The sequence below is a fragment of the Meleagris gallopavo genome, chromosome 1 (assembly GCF_905368555.1).
Source record: "Meleagris gallopavo chromosome 1, MGAL_WU_HG_1.1, whole genome shotgun sequence".
Classification (NCBI taxonomy): Eukaryota; Metazoa; Chordata; class Aves; order Galliformes; family Phasianidae; genus Meleagris; species Meleagris gallopavo.
In genome coordinates, this window is record NC_139404.1 from 70475150 (window position 1) to 70495892 (window position 20743).

Below are 20743 nucleotides of genomic sequence, written 5' to 3' on the forward strand. Positions count from 1 at the left end.
TGGGTTTTGTTTTTTTTTTTTTTCATTTACTTCAAATGGGATTTGAATTAAGTCTGTATACGTAATAGTTTGCAGTAAAGACTTGACTATTGCTGTGGTTTTCTGGATCTTCCACAAAACTTTTTCTAAACTGTTGTAACTAATGTCCAGCAGCAGTACTCTAAAATGCGAATAGAAGCACTGATCATGATTTTTTATGAAAAGGAGAGAGAGCAGGGGGGCAGCGAGCCTCCAAAGAGCTTCTTCTCGCTGAGAACAACAAATGAGTTTTGTATGAATAAAAAGTGAGTGTTGCTTGCCTACTAGGTACATAGTTGATGAATTACCTTCTGCATTCTTTATTTAAATTAGGGCAAGTTTTTTTGTTTTTTTTTTTGTGGTGGTGTTTGGTTGTTTTTGTTTTTGTTTTTTTTTTTGAAGGAGTCCATAGATTTCAGGTAGCATACATACGTATATATACAAGTTTATATTTACTTCAGCTGTCATGTCCTGCTGTTACCTGCTGAGGAAAACACTTCGCTCCTCTCCAGTCTCTCTGGAGTTTCATAGTGACTGGCTCTTCTCAAACTTGTTAAAACACAAATAGATTAAATTGAGAGCAAATTGCTTTGGATGCTGATAGAAAATTTTGCAAAGGGGAAGGAAGATGAGCTAAGGAAAAATAAAATTATTATAATAACCAATATGACTTTATTAAATATTAATTAGATCATAATATTCTATAGCCCTAGATTAATTATGTCTGCATTGCTGACTGATATTTTATAACCTTTTAAATCTGATGTACGCTCTACATGTTGCCCATTTATTCAGATACCTGCATACAGATATGTTTACAGGAGCATTCATTTGGCTTCTGAAATTCTTTTGTCAATGTAAATGGGCATTTCCAGAAGAAGAATGCGTCTTCAATTTTAATAACAAAAGAGATCACGTGCTTTTGTAACTGCAGACAAATATTTTTAGAATGCCAAACTGGGAAAAAAAATAAAATGAATTATTTAAAAGGGGCCTTGTTTTCCTTATTGTCTTTATTTTTCCTTGTCTTAGATAATTTCCAAAATAAAAAAAAGACGCTGAACCCAATTGATATAGAGCGCTAGAAAACAAGAAGCAGCACCATTTTGTCTGTCAATTTTAATGCTGGCGGGGGGGGCAGGCAGTGACACTTGAGTAGTTTAGAAAAAGACATGGTAGTGATTTTGTGATTTACAGTCGTGGCAGGCCAGAATGCTTCGCATCTAAGTTAATTCATCAGAGAGGGATGTTGGTTGGGGATTTTTGTAGAGGTGATGTGATGCACTTAATGCAACTTGTATAAAAAATCAGCATTATATTTTTCTAATAGGCTACTCACAGTCACGAGTATTACAGAGTTACAGTAGGCTGGGTGATAGAAGGGACTTTGTTCTGTCTGGGTGATGAAAATATGAATGCTTCTGTAGCTTTATCCACAAGATGCAATAAGTGTAGAATTACAAATATTTCTACTATTTTAGATAGACAGTTACTTGATTCAGTTCAGGAAAAGCACAGAGCTTTGACATTAGGCTTTTAAATGCATTAGAAGCCTTTTCAGTATTAGTCTTGCTTTTTGTTGCAATTCAGTATGCAAAAGGATAGGAAAGCTGTGTGACTGCATCAAAGAGATTTTGTTCGCTGTATTTGTTTTGCTTCTCATCCTCAAACAACTCCAGTGTATTTACTTGTTCATCTGTATGTCCAAAAAGCATTATTTTGAAAAGATTTTACTCTTTGACAAGATACTTTATTTTTCCTTTTCCCTTTTTATATTTATTTTTCTAGGTTTTTTTTCTTTTTTTTAAAGAGAGTCCTCATGATTATTTTTATTAATTTTGGCACATGAGATTTATTGTCTTATTTGTCTATAGGAAACTAAATAGTCTGTCCAGTACTGAGTCAGTGGAAAGTCTCCCACAGATATCAGAGCGTTCTGGATTGTACTCTTAAACCGAAGTAACGCTAATTTGAAAACCTGATGCAGGAAGCTTGAACTTGAATGACTCTTAAAGTACATTTAAAGAACGCTCAGTTCTGTGTGACCTTACAGACTTAACGCAGTTAGCTTTTTTGCCTTCTTTCTTTGTCTAGTTTAAACTGAGGAGTGTCAAAATCTTCCTTTCCTATTTTAAGGGGCACAGCATTGGTATCCTCCCTACTCCAGCATGCTTTTATGAATTTCAGGATGCCTAGGAAGGAATTGATTGTGTTATCTCAAAATGGATGGAAACTCCATAAGAGAGGGGCCCAAGGGGCATGCACATAGAAATTCTGCTGTTGGAGGGTCATTGTGAGTTTTGTTTTTGTTTTTAATGCAGTGTGAAATGCATGGTTTCTCTGTTGCTTGGATGTAAGAATAAACCATTTACGTTTTTAAATCTACTTTTATTAGTAACCAGGTTTTAAATAATTTTCCAACTCAGTCTGTTATGAAGATAGTTACCAGTTTTTTAATGGAAGGTTATACATTTCTCATTCTCTAATTATTATAGAAGGAGGAATTAACATGATCGCATGGAAATTTTGTTTCTTAACTGGAGATTTACGTTGATGGATTGAAGGTTTAAGGTGCAGATTTACATTTAAATTACATATTACATAACATTTACATTTTAAATGATACTAAAACAATTATTTCTACTGTCTCCTTGGTGCCTTCTGAATATCTCTGTAAAATTATTTCATTTAAAATATAACCTGCTCCACAGTATATGTCTGTTTCACCTGTGAGACTCGTGTTTTTGCATGGACACAATCCTACTTGGTGTAGCTAAAACTGAAGTTGAATTTATTATATTCAGGTGTACATATTTTAAGATGTTAATTACTACCTGTTTAGAGTGGCAGTTCCTTCTATATGATACAGAATGCTCTCAGGGGGTCACACTTGATGGGATAAAATGATACCTTTCGTAGGTTTGTATTTTTCTTCAAAATACTTCCAGGAGTCAAAACATAGTGTGGCTGAAGGCAAGCAGAAAAAGAATAGCTCTTGGCTGCAGATACCATCAGTAGGGAACAAGGTGGTCTAGAGTTTTTTTTCTGAGTCCAGGTAAAGGGCTGATGTTGGAGAGAAAAGCAGACTTGAAAGGTGGTTGTATGAAAAGCAGGCCAATACAGAAGTCAAGTGAGCATGGAAGTTGATCTGCTTTATCTCACCAGGGATTTAAAAAGAAAAACAGCTGTAACATCATGAATAGTCCACCTCTGGCAATTGGTTTTAACCAATTACAAGGAACTTAATGGAAACATAATTATCTTCCCCAAATATATACATCTTTTACAGTTGATTGGGTATGGCTGCCTTACACCTAAGTGAAGTTCTGGGTTGTACACAGAAGCACAATTCCATTATTGTCAAAATAATTGCTGTAAGCCTTTTAACTTTTGTTCCCTGCTGAGCCGAATATGTTAAAGGGCACTCACACGTGTGGTGCTGCTCCAAAATTCACAGGGAGAAGATTCTGAGGCAGTGAGCATCACGTCCTTGAATTTCCTAGCTTCATATGTCATCCGCATGTTCCTCTTGATACACCATCTAACCCAAAATACACGTTAATTTAAAGGTAGAGGAATAATAAATAGACAAACAAAAAGTCTCGCAATTCTATTAGCGTTAAGAGAAGAAGGGGAAAAATTACTTTGTCAGTACACTTGCAAGCTTTGTTAAAGCTCTGTACAAGTATTTTTGATAAATGTTTATAATAAAGCTCTCCCAGGCAGTCAGTGGCTACTCTTCTTATCACTGCCTGGTTGGTGTTACTTTCTAATGGCAATTTTAGAAAGGAAAGCCATTCTTTGTGTGGTGAATTTCGCCTCTCTGCAGATAATTGGTTCAAGGCCAACGTGGAGCTTCAGATAGCACCCAGATTTTCTCTGTCCTTTATGTACCATGAACTACTTCTGGAGTCGCCTCTGGGAGAAAGAGGGCAGAAAGAGTAATTTTGTATTGCTAATTTTGATGGGATTAACTCTTTATGATCAATAGAAGCTGCAGACCAGAAGGTTCGTTTAGTTTCTCTCCTACACTTTTAATATAATATCATTTGATTTATAAAATATGTATCTTATATATGCTATTGTCCAGAAACTAGGCCTCCATAAGTTATATGTGAGTTGTATTGCCCTTGTGTGGAAGAATGGTAAGAAGCTGAGAGACACTTTTACATTCAGCCTTGGGTGCAGCACTGGGAGCCGCCTCAAGTTTCTTCCTCCTCTGGCAGAACACCTTCTGCTTGAAGGCTGCAGGTAACTTGGATGTTGGGTGTGAGGTTTGAGAGAAACAGCTGAGCTGTGAATAAACAGGCAGAGGAGGGAAGAGTTGTATACTGTTTCGCAAGGCCGTGCTTATGGAATCTGAGGGGTTAAATACCGCTTTGCACAGGGCTGCATCTTGTGTCTTGGTCTGTGCTGCAGCTGCTGTTCCAGTCCTCCACTTCCTTTGAGTGGAGGCTTTTGCTTGGAGCTGTAGGAGGAGGCTCCGCTGCCTCCCACAGTTCAGTACGAGAGTGGAAGGTTACGTGCTGCCATTGCTTAGTTGCTGTGGTGTTTCTTTCATTTGCCTCCACCTTTCACATTAGTCACTCTGTTTTATCTGTTCAGAATTAATAGGAGAGGTTGCAACAGAGGCAGCGTCTGTGTAGAAATAGCCCATATCCAAGTCCCAGTCTGATCGGGGTAGCTCACAGCAAGGTGCACTGAAATTGCCTGCCTTACAGTTTAGGATTCTGCTGTACGAGTAATTAAAGTCTAGTATGTCTTAAAATAGTATGGGAAAATTAATTAGGTCATTGACTTTATTTAAAAAAAAAAAAAAAGCAGGAAACCAGTAACTTTACAGAATATCAAACAAGGACCATGGAAACAAAAACTTACAGATCATAATGCTTTGTGTGCTCCCTGCAGAATTGCTAACTGAAAGGGAACTTTTGAAAAAATAATGGCAATCAAACAGTTTAGATTTTTTGTTTGCTGTTTTTCTCTAGGAATACTGGTATCTTTATCCTGTTGCCTGAATGTAGTTGCATTTAGGTTTTATTCAAGTGTACCTAGTTTTGCAGTATTGGCATTATGTAGCAGGATACAGTCAGCTCAAGTGTGAGCAGGCTTTCTCAGCTGCCCTGCCTGCAGATTTCAGTGTCATCAAGGTGCAACTACACAGAGCATGTCCTGGGCGTGCAGGCAGTGTGTGACGTTGGGAAGCTAGCAGTGAGACCACGAGAGGAGAGCCACACTTGTTCCACCGCGTGGGCAGCTTCGAGCTAGCCTGAGTGCTGCTACTTCCATCACTACAGAAGACCAGCTCTAGTTTCGTTAGGACTGTAAAAGTGCTTTTTTTCCTCCTACGTTTCTGATTTGTGTGCGTGTGACAGTCAAATTCTGCGGTGTGCATGCATAGAACTTACTTCTGCATCCACTGGTAGTCTAGTAGAGTTCATAAATGAGTTATCACCACGTTTTCCGGACTATATGGCTTCTTTGTCCTCTCTGTCTCCTACCACTGCTTATCCTCTTCACTTATCTGCAGCTATAGTGAGAATTGTGTGAAAAATAACGTTTTGAACCAGAAGTGAAAATACAGGAGGCCTATAACCAGAGTTTTCTGAAGTGTTATGTAGTAATCTTCAGCAAGTGCTCCACTTCATTCATACTGTTTGCATGAAATTTCCAGGCTGTTTGTTTTTGGAGGTTTTATTACTCATTCTTTCTTCACTCTTTATGTCAATAGATCCAGTCTTCCCAAAAGTACTGGAAGGCAAGAATATTATGGCTGCGGTAAGTGTTCTGGCTTGTGCATCTTCTCTGCAGCCCATGCGCCTTTGCCTGGCGCTCAGAAAGAAGTCAGAATTAGAAGCTTTCCTTCCCTTCAGCTAGGTGTACAGCATGATCGCAATGGTGAGCAAGTTTCACCGAGGCGAAGCAAAGACTGGAGAACTCACCATATCACAGACCATCTGACATGTTTTGAATGCACTTTTTGAGAAACAGGACTGTTGATTGCTTCTGGAGCTCACTGTCAGAGATAAAGGGACCTGCAAATACATTAGAAATCTTAGCGCGGAAGAAAGTGAACAGTAAAACAGTGTTTCAGTCAGTGCTCTATGCTAAGTCAATTGCTTACTTTGATACTTATTCTAGGAGGTGACAGTTTTCCTGTTGGTGTTTTACTGAAGCACAACATTCAAATACCAAGTCAGCATCAGGAAAGATTTTGTTGTTTTGTTAGTTTTTGTTTCATGTTTGTTGTAAGAAGCCTTTCCAAGCGTAAAAACACGGGAATTTCTACAGGAGATATTTTAGTTTTACCTCACAATCAGGACAAGGTTCATCTTCAGCAGAGACCTTGCACAGTACAAAAGTGTGTTTGACTAGAAGTCAATTTAATTTTGAGTGTATATTTTTTTGAGTCAGTTGCTATTATTTCTTATTCTTACTGTCAGGGTACAGCTGCAGATAATGCAGTGGCTTACACAAATTTCTTTGTGGTGTATGTTACAGCATTAAAATTATCCCCCCAAATATCTGGGCACTGATGATGAAAAAGCCATGAAGACGCTGGAAACTTTTTTGAAAGAGAAAGAGGAAAAAAAGTTCAGGAAGCCTTGATAAAATGTATGCTTCAGCGATTTAGGAGTTGGTATTTCATTTTGTCTACCAATTAGGTTGGATTTTTTCTTTTTAGAAAATAATGAAGTATCATTTTGACTTCATGCTTGAAAAAGCAGAAGTCCTAAGTTCGTGTATCCCACATAGTTTCATTTTTCAAGAGTATTTTGTTTGCATATCATATTTCAAATTTAAATATTGATGTTGAAATTAATTACCCTTGTAAATTATTCTTTTAAAAGTGAAGAAAAAGAATTGTTCAGAGACATAAAGTAAAAGATGTGACTGTGTCTTGTGGTGAAGAGAGAAGCCCAATAACCCCTGTAAGTCGCAGCCTCAGACCTTAGGTGGCTGCCTCTCCAGTAGCACTGCATTAGGACAAACATTGCTCGAGCTGTAGTTTTTACCAGGCTTCTGTTGTGTCAGAAGGTGACAGAGCCTTCCATGAATAACCTTGATTGATTGTATTGTCACTAGCGATTCGGGGTTAGATTATTTTTTGGGGGGAGAGGGTGGGGATTTAATACAGAAGTCAGCGTGCTTTGTTTTTTGTCTTACATCTTAAATAGCATGCAGTGCTGTACCATTAACTATACCTTTATTTAATTTTTCTCATCTGTGGCACAGTCTCTTCTAAAGAGTTCAAGCTTTAGATTAAAATGTAGTTCTCAGGCAGAAAGAAACTGCAGTAAAAGTAGTTGTACTACTAGTTCATCCTATGATTAATAGCAAGACTTGCTTAGAAGTTAGTCTTTGATTTCCTCTGTTTAATTGTAGCCCTAAGTGAAATGGGTTTTTGATTTATAGAAAATGCAAAATTGGGTACAGAAAGTTTTAAATTACAGAACAGTAAAAAATTTCCCACAATAATCATCCCATATTGTTTCAATTCAAAAGAGCTAAGGCTTGATTTGTGTGGGAAAGAACCCATTGCAGCAAAGTTCCACATTTGAATGTGGGGAGAGAGGAGGATCAATTGCTCTACTTTGAGGATCCAAAAATATGCCTGATCTTCATGATGTAGTACTTTATCGTATATTCCCTCTCTGGAAGGGTGCATGCTGAATAATTGCTGTAGAACAACTATTTTCTTATGCAGCTGCTATGTACAGCTAAATCAAAAATCTGTGTTAGGACATAGAAGAGCAATGGGGGAAAACAGGGGCTTTTGGAAAACTGAGGGCTTCCAATCACAACTGAAAACGAGTCATTATTCCTTAGGTAATATACGCGTTGTACTGAGTGGTTGAGTGTACTATTAAAACTTTAATCACAGTCGATTTAATAACGGTAGTTTAATTCCTAAACTACTTTTTGGGAGTTCTGCATGGCTGATCTTGCTTTTGCTTCATTGTGTTTATGTTGATGTTTTCTTTCATTAGACCACAATCACTATGCATGTTTACAGCACTAATCCTACATGTTGAAATTCTAGATAGTTAAAATATATTCAGTATCTTTGAAGCCACTGTGGGGGAAATAACTTAGCTTTAACAGGGTGAGACCAAATTCTTTATTTACTGAGATAAATGCTGAGAAATGCTATTCCAACTCGTGGAGGTTTACATCTGTGTTCCTGAGAAATTTGGTTCTTCTTTTTTTTTTTTTTTTTTTTTTTGTACCAAAATATATTTAAAATCATTTTGAAAATAATAATGTGGTTGTTATTAGCTTAAATTGCTGCTTTTTAAAAAACCATTTGGAACATGCTGAATTTATAGTTTAAATATAAAATGCTGTTTCTTTTCCATTTGATTTGGTGTGACAAAAATGTAAAATTTAACCATAAAATGTTGTATAGATCCGTTTGTAAGTGCCTCGAAATTGTACTATGCTTCTTGGATAATATACTGTAGTAGCATTTTAGCATCAGGTACACTCTGCTTTTTTTTTTTTTTTTTTTGCTGTAGTCTGACAGTTTAATTAAGATACAAATTTAGAAACAAATCAGCACTGTCTTTTATATAGTGCCTCTAAATCCACGGTAATTGGTACCAGACCTTTGTAAAAGAAAAGGATTGCCCTTTCATGCTACCAGTACCAGTGGATGTTGCTCCACAGCTGCATCATATAAGAAGAGCATCTTCTTCTAAGTGAGGTTGTAAGAATAATTAAAGGATCCCCACATGCATTTTTCTGTAATATACCTTTTGCAAGGTATGAGGTGGTTGGAAAATTCCCTTGAATTTGGTGTGCTAGCCTGCCATAAATAGAGCCATATGTTCTGCACACTTGAACACTTACCTTTTGATAATACCAGACAGTTTGAAATCAGCTTTCTTGACTTTGTAGTTTTGAAACATTAAAAACCAAAACAAAACACCCTAAAAGCATGTACTTAATAAAATCAGGACAGGGAGGGTAGCACAAAAGTGCTGCTGGTGCATTTGGAGTATACTGATGTAAAGGAGATAATTGAGTAGATAGTAGACTCTGAACAAAGGCCTATTTTGACTGGTTTGGTCAAGTCAGAGTGCACGTTGCAGTGTGAGCTGCAGCGCCGTGTGCATCCCTGCTCTCTCTGTGCTTTGAGCCTTCCTGCTTGAAGCGTATACAAGCTATAGAGTGAGGCTGCACGCTCTGGCAGCACAGATGGAGTATTCTGTCATTAGGACTGTTTGTTGCCTGTTGGAACACACAGCATATTTCTACCGTGGCATCAACAGTTTCTAAGAACTGAGGTCAAAATAAACAGGTTGCATTGGATACAGGAACAGTCTGGGAAACAACTTAAAATTCCCTGTTTAGACATAAGCGTATTCCTAGATACGTAAAGGCACTTTTATAGCAAGGTTTTGCTGGTGTGTACAGATCAGCATAGATTAGCAAGAGTACTGTTTGGAAATGTTCTGTGAATGTTGACAAAATTGACCTTATTTTAAATAAATGAGCAATAACTTTGCAATATTTTTCCTAGCAAGTATGCGTAGTATTTCAGTTAAGTGAAAATGATGTCATTAGCATACATTTAAAAATTACATATTTTAGTTGGCCTTCTCTGCGTACGTGGATGTCAGTAATTGCACCAGCTTGCACGGTCCCTTTGATGTCGATAGGCTTCTCTACAGGAGCAAAGCCGTGGTGCTGACAGACAAGCCGTGGCAGACCTTGAAGTGGTTTAAGTTGTTTCTGTCCCAAAGTCTCCGCTCCACCCTTTGCTGGAGATTAGTGCTTCCTCAGCAGAATTTGCAGCTGGGAGCGTGTGCCCACACCTTAGCTGCCTCATTGCAAAACCCCAGGTTCTGTTCAAATCGTGTAAAATTCATGGCTTTATGCTAAGCTGTGGGAATATGCTTAGGTCTCTAGGCTCAACCAGCAAGCAGAGAGTCGTAATCTCTGGCAGCTGGGAGGAGCAACCTCTGGGAAGGTGACATAGATGTGTGACAGCAAGTTCCGCCATAGTGTGAATGTCAGTGCCTTTCTAAGATGTGTAGGGGTTTAAAGGATCACTCCATGCAGAGCCTCAAATTCCACGTGGAACCCTAGCCCTAGAGAGATGTGCGATTTTTTAGCAAGGGATATCACTGAAACCATTGCTTAATTTGCAGTGTTTAAAAAGTCAGTGTATTTTTACATAGCAGGCAACTACTTGTGATGATTTTGACATACATAGGAAAGTAAACAGCTTTTGCTTTCTGTCAGAATTGGCTGCAGTTACTTAGAAAGATTTATTCATATTTTCATAGTCAATATTCCTTTATATTTAATGTAACTCTCTCTTCCCTGTTTACTGAATAGCAAGAGGATACATGCACAGTTTGCCCCTTGCAGTTTCTCCTTGGTGTAACTCAGAGTTTCAGTTGTCATAAAGATAAAAAGGTTATATTTTTCCTTTTTGGAAGTGGAACATTATTGAGCTGTATGGCATGCATAGAAGCAAATAGTTAATATGAGTACTTGCTGTGACTATAGTTTTAAAAAAAAAAAGCTGCCAAGAGCATTAAGAAAACTTGTAAGATTGACCTGGAAAGATGTATTTAGTTCTTAAAAAAAAAAAAAAAAAAAAAAAAAAAAAAAAAAAAAAAAAAAAGTAAATAAGAAAGCCACTTCAGATTCTTCGTTCCTCCTGGTCTACTGCTATTGTCATTCTGACTTCTGTTATTGAGGGTTCTGTGGTCCGTGTTAAAGCCAGTGTAACATTATCCCTTCTTACCTTCAGTATGCTTCTTCTGCCATACTGGAAGGGAGAGCTCTTCTGGAAAACTTTGTATGGGCCGATGTTTGTGCCTTAGTCATGTTTTCTCTGTTCCTGTTGTTCTGCTCCATGTACCCCTTTCCCCCTGATATTTTTTCCATCCTTTATAATGACAGATCATCCCGTTCCACTTTCACCTGCTCCCAGACAGGCACTGGGCTCTTGCTGACAGAGAGTGCAGCTGGGAGTACTGCCTGTCTCCAGCCCTTCTGAATATAGATTTTGGAGCTCACCACAGATGTTTTGGACCTCATACATAATGAAGCTTTTTTTCTCTTCTGAGGCAGGCTTCGGTATGTGTAAGAGGCACACACTCTGGCACGCTTAGACTTGTGTCTTTTATACTTGTTCTAAGTAAGCCTCAAGAGACTTTTTTGCCATCGTTTGGGACTTTTTAATAGCTTGCAGAGCTCAATAGTATCTTGGTGCCAGAACTAGAAACCTGTTTTTTTTTCCTTAGGGAATATTATATACATTAAGAGAATGAAGCTAAGGTATTGCTAGGCAAAGAAAAAGAAACAAAGTTAAAGCACTCCAGGAATCAGTGAAACCCACTTGCATTAGGAAGGTGGTCTTCTAATAAAAGTACAGTAGGTATGTTCTAACTGGATTTACAGGTACCTTGGGGTGGCCAGCTATGGCTGTATTTCTTACTAGGAGTGTTTGGATTTTTTTTATGAGTTTCACTTTGCAATATGTTTAGGGTTCAGTAATAAACTCTGTACCGAAGTGTACCCAGGACTTTATGTAAGAGCTAATCAGCAGCATTTTCAAGTATCAGGCAGTAGACGTTCTAGGTACCTCAACAGTCTTGGTTCCCAGCTCCTTCATATATTGCATTTTTAGTCTCCATGTTACAGTAGTCATAAAAATAGGTACTTTTGTGGAGATCTGTTTCAATGGTCTTGCTGTTCATGTGTTCTGATTTTCTGTTGTGTATGAAAGCTGCCTGCCCGCACAACAGAATGCTTTGGGAGCTGATAACGTATAATATATACAAGAAAAAAAAAACAATGGAGATATATTTATACCAATAGCTTCAGCAGCTGATTTGACTCCCCACAAAAAAAGGACATGTTGGGGCTGTATGAGGGTATATTTCTTGAATAGAGAAGGGAAAAATGGCTTGAACTGAATTGGATTGTGATGAGGAAAAATATTTTACTGGTATGTTGCTCCTTCTCAGTTTTGCATGTTGCTAGTGTAGTAGGTTTACTTACTAGATAGCAACAATGAATCAAAAATACTTCAAAAATACTTGAAAAATAAATCAAATGTACTTTGGGATTCAAGTGCTTGAAAGAATAGTTCTCTCTCAGAAGAAAAAAGTACTGGTGTCAGATGCGACACTCTTGGGTGTCAGAGCTGGGGCTCTAAGAGTGGGTAGAGCAGCTGAAGTCTTTTCAGTAGAGATTAACTCCAGAAAAGATGCAGGAAGGCAGTGGCGATTGACAACACAAAATGTGATCATAGGATTCTTCAAGCTGCATAGGTCAGGAGGCCTCTTACTTGGTCCTCCTGCCCTGAACAGGGTCTCCTGAGAGGTCTGTCTGGGTAGGTCAGGGTTTCTTCCAGTTAGGCTTTCAAGGCCTCCAAGCATGGAAGCTGTCAAAGCCTCTCCAGATTCCATTGCTTGACCAATCTCACAGTATAAAAGTTCTTCCTTGTTTTCAGCTTGAACCTGTCATATTTCAGCTTACTATCGTCTCTTGTCTTCCCATCACACACCACTGTGAGCAGCCTGGCTCTGATTTCTTGGTAACCTCACTCAGGGCTGGAGAAGCTGCTGTCACCAAGTTCAGTCCCTCAGCCTCTTCTTACAGGGCTGATGCTTCAGCCCCTCAGTTATCATGGTGGTCTTCCTCCTTCATCTGTCTGTGTTGCTGCAGGGCTCAGCAAGCTGAGGAGTGATGGGAGGCCTGGCTGTGATTATTGGGGCTGTCATATGTAAGTCCAGTGCAAGGTTGGCACTGCAAGAGCAAGCATGACGCTACTCTCACCAAGCTTGCCTAAAGTCTGTAGATAGTTCTGCTGCCCTTCAACTGGAAGCACTGATAGGAGCTGGCTCTGTTACCTGGCCTGGTCTTGGCCTTCGTAGTAAGTTCCTGGATTGCTGGTGTGGCATTACTGATTTTGAGGAAATAATTTAGGGAAATCTTAACTTGGATTCAAAAATCAGGACATAGTTTAAATGATGGAAAATGTTAAAATGCTGTGGAGTTTCTTTTAGTTTTCTGTGTGGTTTTTGAGTGGCTGAGATGCACGCTTTAAGCATTTAGCCATAAGAGTGAGGATGTGTGTGTGTGTGTGTGTGTATATGTATATAAATACATTTAGTCTTAAAAATCATTAGTTGTCTTGTAACTGCACAACTGTAGGAAGTAGGTCATTAAGAACAATACCAAATGTCATGAAATTTGTGATGTCATAATCAAATTAAGCCACATTAACAAGATCGAGGTCTATTGCTTTTTTGCATAGTTCAAACTTCAGTAAAGTAAATACTTTATGATGAGGGTATTGGTTTTCCTTTTATATAAGGAAGCATGTTCGTCACGTTCTAAAATGGTAGCTGCTTGGCACAGCTGTTAAGGTGTTGAGCAGAGGAGCATATACATTAATACTCTGAAATACAGACTTAGAAGTAGGCATTGAGATGAATCACCCTGCCATGATATAAATTGCTTGGCAAATAAAGCAGCATCTAGTTTCTACAGAAAGTTTTTGTAGTCTGCATAGATAAAGTTAAATTTAATATTTTACATATTGCATATAATTTAAATGTAAAAATACATTCTGTTTATAAAATACGCATAGGTTTTTATTTAAACATCTACCTGTCCAGGACAAGCATTCTTTAAAGTAAATCTCACGCTGTAATAACTTCTGAAGATTGAATTCTTAGGATTTTCAAATCTTGCAGTTGTCAAGAAACGTGTGTGTGAGCAGGGCAGCATGCATTCCTGTCTCTGCAAGGTTTGAATCACCGAGATGCTGCAGATGAGAATGATTCTGCTCCAGTATGCTGAGTTTGGCCTCGCTCTCGTAAGCTGCACGATGGGTTTTTACCTAGATGGCAGCTTTGTGGAGGTCTTTCTCTTGTTAAAAAGCACAGCCAGATTTCAGCCATCAATTAGTCTTACCTGGAGCTAGATTAAAACTTGCGATGTTGATTCCATCTCTGGCTTCCTGAACACTGTGCTGTGTCCTTAGGAAATCTGCACTCTGAATTTATAGGCTGCACAATTACAGAGTGAGGCACTGGCACTCTCTATGCTGGAAAACAACTCCTGTAAGAAATAATCCACAGCATGTTTCAGAAATGGTTATGTTACACCTATGTGTGTGTATATGCACGCATGTATATATATATATATATATATATATGTATACACATACTTATGTATATATGTTACGTTATTTTACAGACTATGTGACTTGTAAGTTAAAAAGCAGGTCTCTGGCCTTTTCACATTGCTGAAATGCAAGGGGTGTGCAGTTCAAAACAGTACTGCCATCCTGCTTTACAATGCAGATAACTTCTTTTATAGATTGCTTCACTGTATAGAAAGCAGTTTGTAATATATGTGCAGGCTCCTTGATCTGTTGCTTTTTCCACAGTGGTGCAGGGCAGTTCCCTGACAAAAGCTGTCATTCTGTGCAGCACAATCACGAAGCTAATGGATTGAGAAATATCTAGCAGTGTTGCAATAAAAGGCACACAGAAAGAATAAAATCTTTGTACAAGCAGCTGATTGAGAATTGCCGCCCTTGCACAGTTAAAATGTGTTCACTGAAGAACGGAGAATGGCTTGTGCTTTCCTGCCTACTTTCTGATACAGGACCCAGTTTTTAAAAGTGGATGTTTCTGTAAATCTTTTATTCTTTGACTTTTACTTGTCTACGAGGGCTGCTCTGAAAGTAACACCTCCTCTTTTATCCTGTTTCACCACAACGTCAAAGGTGAATGTTAGTGTTACGGCAGTAGAGGTTGAACCTTCCCACAAACATTTCACTGTATTTTATTGCTGTGTGACAGATGGCAGCAGAGGGGCAGTCTGACAAAATGATGTCTAACATGGAAGTGTGCATGAAGCAAAGGTGTGTCATTGAATTCCTCCATGTGGAAAAAATGGCACCCACTGGCATTCATTGATGCTTGCTTGGATGTTTATGGAAGTGAGCACAGTGGGTCACTTCCACTGGTGCAGATTTTTACGCCCGTGGCATGCAAGCTCTTGCTTATCACTGGCAAAAATGCTTAGCTAATCATGGTGGCTATGTTGAAAAGGACTGTTTTGTAGCTGACAATTTGCTGTGTCAAATACTGTTGTTATGCTCTTCATCTTTGTTGGTGTTTCCATGGAAATAAATAGAAGGTATTACTTTTGGAGCAGCCTCTGTACTTAATTCTGCATATACCTGAGATCTAAATGCAGTGTTCAGATATCTTTTTTATGGCTAACACAAAAGACAGGAAAAAGACAACTCTCGTATATGGTTTCTGCTTTAGTTGATGTATGTTTCTGTGATTCTTCGTGGCAAAAAAAAAAAATTTTTTTTTTTTTTTTTTTCAGTGTCTCAGCCTGGATGTAGCCCAGATGTGTGAAATACGCAGCAGCAGAATTTGAGTTTTCAAGTGAAATAGCTCTTCCTTGTCTGAACCATCCTTCAGAATGCAATATTAGAGGTTTCCTACCGCATCATCTTCAGGACTCCCAGAAAATTCTTCTGCAACTTGTGGTAAGATGAAAAAATAACAAGACAACTTAGTTGCAAAGTAGAAGTTTAAAGGAAATGTGAAGGTATAATTCTGGGTTGGGGAAGAAGATGGTGTTTGTAAATTGACCTCTATGCTGAAATGTTTTTCAGAGCAATTCCATGTAAGAAATTTTTTATGCCTTATTTTTTCATGTAATGAAAACTGGAACAACAGTAAGCCCACATTAATTACCAGGACTACATATTGCAATAAATATTGTCTGCTATTCAAAAATGAAAATATACATCATTTTTTCTATTTCTGATAGTGTATTTCCAAACAAGGAAGTATATAATGTTCAGTGTGAGTTAGGACAACATGAGTCACTAACTAATACAGTAAATTTTGGCTTGCTTCATTCCTAAGAAATAACTGGATTTTTTGTACTTCCAGTTTATTTCTTTACTGCTGTATGATATAGAGATATCACCAGAATACTTTCTCTGTGACTGTAATATTTCACATACAGAGTACTTTCCAAAGAGTAGCAGTACTTTCTTATATTATTCTTTTCTCTCCTGCTTCTCTTTCATGTCATATGTATAATTAAAATTTATAGAATGACTTATGTTGGAGGAGACCTTAAAGATCATCTAGTTCCATATTCCCTGCTGTGAGCAGGGTTGGCAGCCTTTAGATCAGGCTGCCCAGTGCCCTATCCAGCCTGGCCTTGAATGCCTCCAGAAATGGGGCATCCACAGCTTCTCTGGGCAGCCTGTGCTAGCAGCAAAGCAGTATTCACACCAAAGACCTGGTTCTCTAAATATATACAGTTCTTATTATTGCATTTACATTCACAGTGGTGTAAAATGCTTCCTATAATAAATAATGGAATGCTCACTTTATAACCTTAGGAATTTGGCCAGGGCATACAAACAACTTATTTTTCATTTGTTTGTAGTCAGACAAGTTTATAATTAAGACAGCAGTGGGCATAAACATTTTTGCAGCCTTTGCATCTCTTCTTTCTTGCTGACATCAAAGGGAATATTTGTGGTAGAAAACACTGCAGTTGGTAATAAGTATTTGTGGGATAGTCAATAGTGCCTGGACTCCTTTTTTTAAAAATAAAGCTCTGGTTTTCCCCTGTTGTTTGAATGACTGCAATGAAGGCAAAACATGCATGCTTTTTTTGTTGTTGTTGTTATCATTCCAAACAATGTAGATAATATTATATCTGTACCCTTATACCACATGCTGGGCACACCCCAGATCAAGAGAGATACTAAGGAGATAGTGCAAATACTTACTAACCATTACATCAGTGTGTGATTTCTAGAAATTTCTAGTATAAACTGCTTTTATGATTCCATTGCCCTGACCTGTAGGCTGTATAGTCCAACTATATTATATATTGAGATAATATTATATCATATATAATATTAAGAACAGAATGAAACTGTAAGTGAACAGGAATCCTGATGAACTCTGTATAGCATAAGAAATATATGTGGTTGATCAGATAGGTGCATGCGCACGTGTATATAAATATAGGCTGTTTAGGATTTACTGTGTCTGAGGACAAAGCCATATATATGTGACAGACCTTGTAACTTAATGAGCTGTGGATTTTTTTTGTGTCAGTCCTGACACAGGTGAGCTCCACAGAGATACCAGTCCTGGAGGGACCTTGCCGAGTGAGAGGGAGGGTTGCTAGCTAATGCAGTTTCTCTAAGTGCCATTTGAGTCTATGATTTGATTCCCAACGCTGCTTAGTTTAAAGCACTGTGTATGTGTTGGTTTTGAAGATCATGCATCTCTATAAAAACTAGGGATGTCTTTGGAGTGTGCATCTCTACTGGAAAGGCACTGAGGGGCCAGATTGCAAGGCTTGAAAATAATTGGATGGAGTAGTAACTTCCATTGCTGGAATGTTACCAGTTTGATGGTTTCCATCTTTGATTTCTGCCTTGAATTATGTGCCAGTGATGTTAAAACAACTGAGGTTTGTGTCCACCTATATTTCACGCTGAATTTAAAATGTAAATAATTCACCTTAATAATCTGATTATAAAAAAATAGAGAGGAAAACTAGACCAGTTAAGAGGTTCATTGTTGTTACTAAGAAAATAGGTATTTATGCTATCTGTAATGTATGTAAGTCTAGCAGTACATTTATCTCCTGAGAACTAAGCCTCAGAATGAACTGCAAGATCAGAAACTAAATTGCAGTCTCCAGCATGGTGCGTTTATAACCATGATCTAATCCAAGGGCTCTAATGGCATGATGTCTTGTTAAGGCTAAAGGGTTAAAGTCTTTGCAAGTTAATGTTCATTCTCTGTGAAAGAAATGCTGCTAATACTAAGTCAAAGTAATGCCCAGCGATATTGCCACAAGTAATTTAAATATGCAGACAAACTGTGATTGTGACAACAAATGCTAACCTGTTAGGTAGTAGAGTAGTGCTTTCTTTCAGTGGTTATTTTGTATTACAGCTGCATTGGTGGTAATCTAGATTCATTCCGAAAACTGCTGCACCTTCTGTTGACAGCACTAAGCACTCTTGTTATTTTCTCATTGTTTTGGTTTTCAAATGGATTTTGAATTTTTGGAATGCAGCTCAGAAGTCTTTCAATAAGTAAGCTTCCTTCAAGTACACTTACTCTGGATACTTTGAGGGATGAGAAATTGTTCTCGGTGCTTCAGGTTTCCTTGATAGATGAGGTTCACTGACAGCAGCACTGCTTATGCTGCACTGCTCCAGGTAAAAATAGTAAGTGGTGTCAGTCAGTCTGGTTTTGTCTTATCTGTTGCAAAGTGAGGAATGAGACATTTTGAGAAGAGATGGAAATGCAGATTCAAATTAAGTTGACTTTTTATTAAGTTGACTTATTTCTCAGTTTCTGGCCCAGGGAGCAAGAACAACTGAGATGCTCAAACCAGCAGAGGGTAAAGGCTGCTGCCTGAAATAAATCCAGCAACTATCCTCAGGATGTGGCTATTTTTCCTGTTCATTATGCCAAAAGAAAGACCTGTAACAAAAAGTGGCTTAGCTGTAGCTATCTTTAATAATAATAATAATAATAATGATAATAATAATAATAATAAAAATTGAAGATTTGAGAGACAAACGGAGCTTGCAAGGAGTAAGAAGGTAATTAAATTCACTAGGTTAACTTTGAGAAAAGTAAAAAGGCTGCAAAGTAAAAGTTCAATTAAAATACTTTGAAGTATTTTGGTAGGTGTCATATTCTTTTATTTTCCATAAATCTTAGAATTTTACAGATTATCAAACAGAATACCATGTATTTTCAGTCTCTCAGTAACTTCAGTACTTCCAATAATTTGTTTCTATTAGTACTTAATAAAAGTGAATTATTAAACAATGATTAGCATAGTATATAATATGAATTCTCATCACTGGAAGCTACGTAGCTACCTAAAGAGGAACCTGAGACAGATAAAAATAAAATGTGTATAGTTGCTATATTTAAAACATTAGATGTAACTTCCATGTAGGAAGTGAGGTGCTTTTTCCCACCTGTCTCATAAAACTGTTCTAGATGATTGAATAGGAATTATAGCTTTGCTCCCATTTACGAATTGATGTCTAGCACTGATGCATGCTTCAGACAATCTGGCTCGTAAGAACCACCCAAAAGAGTCTTCGTTGTTTTTTCTTAGTTTTGACCTTTAATAAGGTCAAAGGTAAGCTCTCCTCAGGTGGCCTGAGAAGAGGGGCAGTGTGGGTCTGCTTTTAAGAAACCAACTTTAGGGCTCTAACTGAGATCTAGACGTGGGATATTCAGGATATGCTTCACTTATGTATTTTTAATGAATGCACTTTTAGTGGGTGAGAATTGCTTCTGTTATGTCAAGACTCTAGAACACACAACGTCAATGAAAAGTAAATTTAAGGGCATGTTATTTCTAATGTAAATGTGGAACTACCATGGTGATAGGTGCACAGGTGGCTCTAAGTTTGTAGATTCATGCGGTTTCTACTGCTCTGACTTCAAATGCAGATTATAGAATAATAGTACAAAGAAGGCACGATGTGTCTTTTCCCATTTTTAGATACAGCTGAGCAGCTAGAAATAAAATTCATCAATGCCAGACATGGAAGAGCTTCACAAACTGCAAGTAAGTCTGCTGTGATGGTCGACGTAATCAGAAAGTACAGCTATAAAACTGGTTTTGTACAACCTGGGATCGGGGAACTTCCTGTCTTTTCTGCTTTTTTTTTTTTTTTTTTTTTTAATTTCACTTTTCTTGTGGTAAACATTATTGGATGATTAAACTGTGCCCACAAAATTCACATTCAGAAAACTGCCCCGAATAAACAATTTTATTTATAAATAAAAGCATGAAGGATTAAGCAGTTCTATGTTTGTTACATTTAATTGTGACAACTCTCTGATGTATTATTCTCAAGCTCTAGAATAAGGTACTGGAACTGACATAAGTTGTTTTCAGTATTCACTGGATTTAAAAGTCTTGCTGTTTGCATTCTGCTGTTATATGGTTGGCATCCCAACGGTTGTGACAAATGTGTATGTTGGCAAGGAATAACAAGTGGTGGCACCTCTGAAGTCTTACAGGGGGTGTGCTGCCCAGGCATGGTAGATGGTTTGAGCTGTTAGTGATGCCATTCTGTTGTCTGTGTTGTAGCTAATTTCTGAAACAAAGAAATACTGGTTGTGCATTCTACTTGGTAGTCAGAACTGCTGCATTTACTTTTCTTTGAGTGTTTTCTGACACTGAGATTCTTGTGTACCCAATTCTTTTGTTGTTTTGATAATGAAAGAGGTCTGAGTAGGAGCTCTCTCAGCCTTTTAACTTCAGTAGGGACTACTTAAAAAAGCGTGACCCTCCTAAAATTTTTTCCCTCAAGAGGAAATGTCTGATTTTTAGTTTGTCTTTGATCCCATCTCATCAATGTAATTTTATTCCTTCAGACAATTGAGCCTGCAGTTCATTATAGCACAAGACCGGAACCCTTCTATTATTGTATTTTTAGCAACAATTATTTTGAGCTTTCAAATTGCATTTGCAAAAGGAAAGGCCTGCATCAATCCCAAATCTTAGCCTTTAAAATTGGCTGTCAGTTACTCTTCCAGGAGAGGCAGTGGAGGACTGAATCCAGAACTGCAGTTCTGACAACACAGCAGTTGCATTGTGAGGTGTTTTTTGGCATTGTGGCTCGGTGATAGTGGCT

At 37.9% G+C, this 20743-nt stretch overlaps 1 protein-coding gene across 2 annotated transcripts in view; it reads left to right on the plus strand.

The window, feature by feature from the left end:
- The window catches only part of PPARA (peroxisome proliferator activated receptor alpha), a 173815-nt gene that overhangs the window by 4616 nt on the left and 148456 nt on the right, over positions 1 to 20743 (plus strand). For both annotated transcript variants that reach the window (XM_085233236.1, XM_085233242.1), the window contains exon 3: positions 15400 to 15565. The gene's annotated coding sequence lies outside the window, so the exon portion shown is untranslated. The remainder of the gene's footprint in view (positions 1 to 15399; positions 15566 to 20743) is intronic.